At 44.5% G+C, this 8,125-nt stretch overlaps 1 pseudogene across 1 annotated transcript in view; it reads left to right on the top strand.

Annotated features, from left to right (window-relative positions):
* The window catches only part of LOC105517567, a 25,336-nt pseudogene that overhangs the window by 657 nt on the left and 16,554 nt on the right, over positions 1-8,125 (top strand). Inside the window, exon 2 of the transcript XR_001002688.1 lies at positions 1,542-1,671. The product of XR_001002688.1 is annotated as a programmed cell death protein 2-like (transcript). The remainder of the gene's footprint in view (positions 1-1,541; positions 1,672-8,125) is intronic.

Here is an 8,125-nt window from a genome sequence, read left to right on the forward strand (position 1 = left end):
CGGAAATGTCATTTTCATGCTGTAAAAAAGTTCGGGGAGCCGACGGAACGCAAGAGGTTAATGGGAACTCAGTACCCTGCTGTACCCCCCCCCAAAAAAAACAGACTGATTTTTGATGTAAAAGTTTTCAAGAGCTGGCTTGCTGGAAGACTGGAAGGCTTACCGGGAATATTCTATTGCCTCTGCCACTCCTCCCCAAAAAACTAACGTAATAAAATAAAAGTTGGAAGGACTGGTCCCATGTCAGACAAGAGGGGTTAAGAGGACTCTAGCCCCCTAGCCAGATTGATTTTTAAAATAAATATTTGAGGAGCCGCTTTTATGTGAAATGCCAGTGAAACGGCTGTTTCTGCCTATCCTCGCCAAATTAAAAAATATATGTGTGTATATATATATATTTCTAAATAAAAGTTTGAAAAACTCGTCCTACAGTAAGACAAGAGGGGTTAAAGGTTAATGGGTATTAGCCGCCCCCCCCCCCATATCCACTAGTCAGGTTGATTTAGAAAAGGAAAATTTGAGAAACTTCTATGTGAAATAAAATGTGAATCAGGAAATTTTTTTCCAACACCCCAAAAGAGTCAGGTTTTTTTTTTTTTTTTTTCCTACTTGAGCAACTGCCTCCTTGTGACTTGGGAAAGTTTAAAAGAGATTTTTTTTTTTCTGTTCTCTTCCCCATTCTCCTAAAAAATACGATTTTTTAAAAACTGAGAGTGTGAAGGACCTGCCCTATTTTAGAGACAAGGAGGGATTGCTGGATCCATCCTACATCTCCCACAACTGGTTGATTTTTGGAATAAAAATGTTAAGAATTGCTCTTCTATGAGATGCAAGGTGAACAGAAATCCTTTTTTGCCCCTCCCCGAAAGAAAACTACAAGGGTGCTTTTCAAAAATAAAAACACTGGAAATTAAGAGTAAACAGGTATCTTCTCTCTGCCCCCACCTTCAAAAATCAAATGTTCTTTTTTGTAATGTTTAAAGAACTGGAGCAATATGATACAGGAAGGGTTACAAAAATGTTTTCCCTACAACCCTCAAAAAAGTTATTTTTAAAATTTTAGGAAACAGAGGCACTGTGTAGAAGACACCTCCTTTCCCTAATAAGTTAAACTGGGAATTTAGCCCTATATGGGGGAGACATGAAATTAAGAAACACAACTCTTGCCCCCCTTAGCAAACACTCATACACAAGAGGTTAAGAGGAGACTCTGGCTGGGAGTGGTAGCTCACGCATGTAATCCCTTTGGGAGGCTGAGGCCAGTGGATCACGAGGTCAGGAGTTGGAGACCAGCCTGGCCAACATAGTGAAACCCCATCTCTACTAAAAATACAAAAATTAGTCGGGTGTGGTGGCACGCGCCAGTAGTCCCAGCTACTCAGGAGACTGAGGCAGGAGAATCGCTTGAACCCAGGAGGCGGAGATTGCAGTAAGCCGAAATCACTCCATCACTCCACTGCACTGTAGCCTGGGTGACAGAGTAGGACTCCGTCTCAAAAAACAAACAAACAAAAAGGAGTCTTCTAACCACTTCCCCCCAGATCCCTAAAAGTTGGAGATTCGTTAAAAATTGAAAGTGGCCATTTTTCTGCTCACCAACCTGGCAAGTATGTCCCTGCCGGAGGTTTGGCAGCCTCTGCCAAGGATGGTGTGCAGCAGGCACCAAGGGGAGTAGGGGCAGCTTGTGGAGCATGGCAGAGTTGGGTCTTGTGAGCCCTGAGCATACGTGCTGGCCAGGCAGCCTGTAGCCCACCTGCCCCTCAACCACCAGGTGGTTGGGGCCTTGTTACCTGGAGAGATGCTCCAGGTTTGATGTCTGTCTGGCTTGATCCTTGTGTGAAGGTTTCTGGGCACCTGCCTCAAGGCCGGGTCCCCGCCTCTGCCTAGTGGAGCCAAGCCTGATCTTAGGCCTTAGAGTAGAAACTAGATCCAAAATGACATGGAGTCTCAGTCACCACAGCTGAGAGCTGTATGGTACCAAGGAAAAACTCCTGCCGTGGGAGTCGGGAAAACTTGATGCGATATTCATTTGAGCGCTTACTATGTGCCAGGCACGTTGTATCTAGAAAGACAGACACACACCATGAAGAGGAGAACTATTTGCAGCAGCTCTTCTCAAATGCTAGTGATTCTTGGAATCACCAGGAGAGGCCGTTCAGATTGCTGGGCCCCACCCCAGAGTTTCGAATTCATTTGGTCTAGGTTAGGGACCAAGAGTTTGCATTTCTAATGCATTCCCAGGTGATGCTGATGATGTTGGTCTAAGGGTCACCTTCTTAAAACATTTGCAGTACAGTGCCAACAGTGAGGTGCTCAGTGCAGCTCAAGGAAGGGTCCCATCCAGTCCTGGTAGGGGTCAGTGAAGATTCCAGGAGGGTCTTAATTAGATGGCAGGTTCTCTCCAGAGCAGGGATTCTTAAATGGGGTCGTTGCATTGGTTTGGGGAAGCAAGAACTACTCCTTAACCAAATGTATGTCTGTATGTGCATTTTGGGGGAGAAAATCTGTGGCTTTCACTCAAGAGCATCAGTGACCGCCAACCTGGAATAATCCACAGCCTGTCTCAGGCACCTCTGGCCTATAAAATCTCATGGTCCTTCTCATCCTTCTTTTTCTGGAATCACTGCAAGCCCTTTCTGTTTCTCCACCACCCATGGGTCCCAGGAGCTAGGCCTTCTGTCAGCACATCCCGACCATAGAGGCATCTCCTGCCCAGGGGTCTCAGCCTTGGAGAGTGCTTCCTTTCTTCATTCTGTACCAAATGGGCCATGAAGGGTATCCTCAGGGGACAGTGGCTGAGCTTGAAGTCTTCTGACAAAATCAGTTTATAAATGAACCCACATATTTCCCAAACAACAGCAGAAACTATGCAATCACCCTGAGCTGTGGTTTGTCTCCATTTGAGAATTAACTGAGGGTACACTCACCATGTGGAACTTTTGGAGTGTCCTGAGGACCTGCCCAAGAAAGTGGCTAGGTACTGCATGAGGTGGCTGTGGTCCCATCAGATGCACTGTGGTCATATCTGGACCCCTCACTTTCGAGAGCAATAACACTGTGACCAGCATGGGGAAGCCACGAGAAGGGGAGGACCCCCACAAACACCAGACAAGCTCTGGGCAGGGCTTCGGGAGGAAAGGTGTGTGGGTGGAGAAGACAACATATTTTGTGATCGCCCAGGGGACAAGACCAGACCTGCTCTATGATGGAGCTCTGTGATACAGTGTTGGAAAAATGATTATTGGTCAGGGGTGAGGAAGAACAGATGCTCACATCAGTGGAAGCGTGGTCCAGGAGGGACCCCCAAAGGCTTTCCCATCTTCTGAGGGTCTATGGTTCAACTCGGCATGCCTGAGTTTATCAAATTCTGGAAACTTTTTACTCCTTCCATGCCTAGCCCATTGCCTCCAGAACTATCATTATTACATCATTTTTAGAGCCCAGCGCCTGGGGTCAGTTCCCAGGTTCACCTCTGGCTCTGGTCCTCCTCACCTGCGGTGTGGTATCAGCAGATGGCTCATCTTGCCCCCACTTCTTCATCTTTAAAATGATAGGCCAGGCTTGGTGTCTCACACCTGTAACCCCAGCACTTTGGGAGGCCAGGGCAGGCAGATCACAAGGTCCAGAGATCGATACCATCCTGGCTAACACGGTGAAACCCTGTCTCTACTAAAAATACAAAAATTAGCCAGGCATGGTGGCACACGCCTGTAGTCCCAGCCTACAGGAGGCTGAGGCAGGAGAATCACTTGGACCTGGGAGGCAGAGGTTACGTGAGCCGAGATCGAGCCACTACACTCCAGCCTGGGCGACAGAGCAAGACTCTGTCTCAAAAATAAATAAATACATACGTACATAAAACAAAGTAAAATAGAATAAAATGATGCTAACAGTTTTATCTACCTCATAGGGTGGTCTGAGGATTAAACGAAGTAACCTGTAAAGTCCTTAGAAACTGTCTCATGTAGAGAAAGCACGCATGTTGTCAGGTGGAATCTCCTCTGCCCCTCACTACCTGGGTGATCCTGGCCTCAGGGCTTCATCTCTGAGCTTTAGCGTCTGTCTTTGAAAAATGGGGATTCTAAAACCTTCCAGTCTTACCAACACTCTTTCAGTTGTAACCAATAGAAAAGAAATCACGCTGAACTAAAAAAAAAAAAAGGAAAATTAGAAGGTGGATCATGGTATCCAAGGGTAGGAAATGAATCGAGGGGATTCAGAGCCAGGAACTAGAAGTTTCAGGACCTGGGCTTTCTCTTTCCATCACTCTGGGCCACAAGTCTCTTGATATCTCAGTCCTAACTTCTCCCTCCTTCCCACCCTCTCTCTGGGTGGGGGGATCGTCTCTGCTTCCCTGGGCACGAAGTCAAAATGGTCAGCATACCATTCTGTCAGTGCAGGAAGTACTGACTGATGTCTCTGCACTCAGTCCAAATTCAGGAGAGAGAATGGGGTAGATCAAGCTTGGCTCAGGTGCCACCAGGAGCTGATCCTCTATGGCTAAAGACGGCAGGGTCACAAAACACACAGAGCCTCTTGAGACCCTGCCTTGAGAGAAGGGACGTGGTGGGCTGAGCAGAACCCTCAAATGTTCCTCAGAGAGGACTGCGAGGGTTCGCCGAGACTGGGGATGTAACGTGGAGAAACACCAAAGCTGCATTTCTTTGTGCTAACATCTGGCAACATTTGGGAAACCCAGGAGGTTAGGATGCTGAGGCTTTTTCTAGTAGGTGATGGGCAGATGTCAAGCATGTGTCACAAGCAGGTGGTGGGAGTTGCCTCGGAAGAAGTCTTTGGGTCCCAAACGAAACCTGGGGGCTTGGCTAAGATCTGCTGGGTAGGTCCTGGTGGAGCAGTTGCCTTTATAGAGAAACAGTCTGCTCAAAAGGGCATGGAAAAGAATGAAGGCAAAGACTTCACGAAATGGTGTTTTCTTCCTCAAGCTGAGTTACTTTTCCTTAAGCCTCAAAAACAAAGGAAATGCTTTCTTGTAACAGCCCAGCTAGGGTGACTTGGGCTTTCAAGTCTCTACACAAAGGGGGAAAACCCACACGATCCGGTCTTAGAAAATTCCTTAGCAATTTATCAAACAAGTTGGCAGCATGTTCTTCTTGTTTGATTGACTACTTCTCCGAAGTGGGCAGAGAAAGTACAGTCACCCCCATTTTAAGGCTGAAGTGTCTTGACCCGGTGCAAAATTCCAGCTTTTGCTCTGGAATTTTTTTCTTTTCTTCCATTCCTCTACCTCCCCATCCCCGCACAGGGAGAAGTTGGGAAGGAGATGGGATCAACCCAGCAGCAACGTACATCCTCAAGGGGGGACCTTGCAGGTCATGGCAAAATCTCTAGAGAAGCAGGTACCTGAGGCCTTGGCAGTCCCCCAGAGAGGTGAGTCCAGGAGGGAAAACAGAGAGAACGAAGATCCGGGACAAGATACTGGCAAATAGAAAGAAAGAGATCAAACAGATCACCCAGATAAGGAATCAGCATTTAGGCAAAAATCTATGTAGCCTGTCCCAGGAGTCAACAATAAATGCTTCTTATGTTTCATAAACCTGTTCCATGGAGCCTGCCAGCCCATGAAGCCTAGAGAAAGCCTGGCATACTAGTGAAGATCTCATCTAGTCTCTGAACTTAGACCTGTGCAGATTGTAACCTTAGCAACTATAAAAGCCTCAGTTTTTCTCATCTGTAAAATGGGCAAAATAAGGTACCTGACACCACAGGGTTATTTAAAGCCCTAATTCATGTTATGCACCCAACGCATGGTAATTTTGATTACCATTTCCAGCCCATATCGACTTCGACATGTATAAGGAAACTCAGGCTCCGGGATGGCATGAGGGTGGAGTAACCTCATTTGAGCAGGCCTAGACAGCCAAGAAGGGAGCAAAGTCAGCTTTGAAGGCAGCTTCCCCAAATCCATTTGGCAGTGCCCCCCACTGTGGCAGTAGTCCTGATTTTAATTCAGCTGGATTCACAATGGAGATGGGCCCAGGCCATGGGAAAAAAAAAAAAAAAGAAGAGTAAGAAAGACGGCAAGAGCTTGTCCTTTCCTCCTTTGTCATCTGGTGGCTCCCAAAGGAGGCTTTAATAATCCATCCCTTCTGCTGAGAAACACACTTGTGAATGCAATTAGCTCACAATGTGTCATAGTACAGGGCTCAGGCTCTGTCTGGACTCAGACCCAACTGGGTTCCAATCCCAGCTCAGTCCCTTTCCAGCCATGTGATCCTGAGCACATCACACCATTGTCTCTGAGCCCCAGTTTCCTTAACTGTTAAATGGGGAGAATAACACAGACGTGCATGCTTTACACGAGGGTTAGAAAAAGCAATGAATGCCAGCACACAGTATGTAATCTAGATAGTCGAGATGATGATATTAATGATGATGGTGATCTCAATGGCTTCCATCTGCAAAACTATCCAGTGGGCGGGGCATGTCTGGAATGACAGCTTAGCCCTGAAGCCATCCAGCTATGTCCCTCAGTTATCTCCGTTAGCAGATAAGGAGAGTGAGGCATAGAAAAGTAAAATGGAATGTTTCTTTCACCAGTAATTGGACAAACTGCCAGCATGTGACTCTTGATGGGATGCACCAACAGCCAACAGTGCTTACACAGAATTCCTGCCAAAAATGCATAACCCAAATCTAATCATGAGGAAACATCAGACAAATACAGATCGAGGGACATTCTACAGAACAACTGGCCTGTATTCTGCAAAAATGTCAATGTTATGAAAGACAAAGAAAGACCAAGGAACTGTTTCAAATTAAAGGAGACTAAAGAGATGAGTATGACAACTAAATGCAAAAAGTGATCTTGAATCACATTTTTTTTTTTTTTGGCTCCTGAATCAAAGTGGGAAAAAATTACTATAAAGGACATTTTGAGGACAACTGGTGAAATTTGAATATAGTTGTGTATTAGAGAACAGTATGTATTCATGTTAAATTTCTGAATTGATCATCATTTTCTGGTTGTGTAAAATCATCTTCTCACTCTTAGAAAGTACACACTTTTGATGGAAAGGCACATGATTATCTGCAACTCTCAAAAAATATATACACATATGTATATGTCTATATGCATACATACATATACATAAGATAAAGCAATTATATGTGACTGAATTTAAATTGGTAAATTTGAACAAAGGGTATGCAAAAGGTCTTTGTCCTATTCTTGCAACTCTTCTATAATTTTGAAATTATTTCAAAATAACACGTTAACAAAAGTGAAATATTTGAAATGTTTGAAAAAGCTAGAAGCCTACACTGAAATTATTTTCATCAGAATGGAGTCTTTTCATTGTATATTCGACAGAAAAAAGATTGATTCATTGATCAGTGGCTTGTCCACATCAAAATTTGCTGATTATCTTTCTTCGTAACATGAATATGTTCTTTTGTAGTGTTATTCCCATGAGATCCAATTTTCCTAGGCAAATTTTATTATCTCAATTTTGTCATGCAGATGTAGGGTCTTCCATCAATGTTTAGTCAATATTTACCAGACACAGTGTTAGTCTTTGTGTTTTATTTTCTGTTGCCTATTTCTACTAGGTAAAAGTTATTTTAAGTTTTGCAATTTCCAATGTTCCCAGTAAGCTGTAATTCTTCAAACAGGTTTTCCTCCCCCTAAAATCAATTTTGTTGTATATAGTTTAGAGGGATTCTCTAACCCTGGCCGGGCATCTGAATTTCCTGGGAGCTTTTGAAAAGTACAAGTTTTCCAGCTTCTCTTCAATCTCAAGATTCTGATCCAGGCGGAATCTGGATATTTGTATTTTTAAAAGCTCCCCACCTCTCAGCTTCTGTGGCAGTCACTGGCCCATCACTTGGTGTGGTTATCACCTTGGCTTGTATTATTGGTTCTTAAACTCTTTGGGCCTTGCCATTCTATTTTAACATACCATTTTCCCAACTTAACTGTGAGGTCAGTGAAGAAAGGGACTGAGCAAATGACTTCTTTATGGCCAGCACAGCTCACTACAATTATTAGGTAAGGCAGCAAAACAATATTAGTTGATTGATTGTTGGTGCAACCAAAACTTTGAATAGCAACATCAAGAGAAGGAACTTTAAAAAAAATTGTGAGGCGGGGCACGGTGGCTCACAC

Source organism: Colobus angolensis, unplaced genomic scaffold (assembly GCF_000951035.1).
Source record: "Colobus angolensis palliatus isolate OR3802 unplaced genomic scaffold, Cang.pa_1.0 Scaffold301, whole genome shotgun sequence".
Lineage (NCBI taxonomy): Eukaryota > Metazoa > Chordata > Mammalia > Primates > Cercopithecidae > Colobus > Colobus angolensis.